This window comes from Pterocles gutturalis, unplaced genomic scaffold, assembly GCF_000699245.1.
Source record: "Pterocles gutturalis isolate BGI_N339 unplaced genomic scaffold, ASM69924v1 scaffold8140, whole genome shotgun sequence".
In the NCBI taxonomy this organism is placed as follows: domain Eukaryota; kingdom Metazoa; phylum Chordata; class Aves; order Pterocliformes; family Pteroclidae; genus Pterocles; species Pterocles gutturalis.
The window spans coordinates 243,918-244,156 of record NW_010140733.1 but is presented as its reverse complement, the minus strand read 5'-3'; positions in this window follow the sequence as shown (position 1 = coordinate 244,156).

Sequence of the window (239 nt, the reverse complement as noted above, 5' to 3'; positions counted from 1 at the left end):
GGGGTTTGGGTCGCTTTTGAGAGCGGTTATTTTATTTAGGAGAGTTTGCGTCGCGATTCAACAGTTCGTTCGGGCTGGTGACTCCTGACAAACGCTGAAGGAAGCTCCCGTTATTTTATAATAGGTGTAAAACACCGAGTAGAGGTACAAAGAGCAGACCTTTTTTATTAGCGAGGGAACAATCCCGTTGCAGTCACTGAGCTGCTCCTCCAAACCCTCCGCGTGCCCTGGGCAATGGG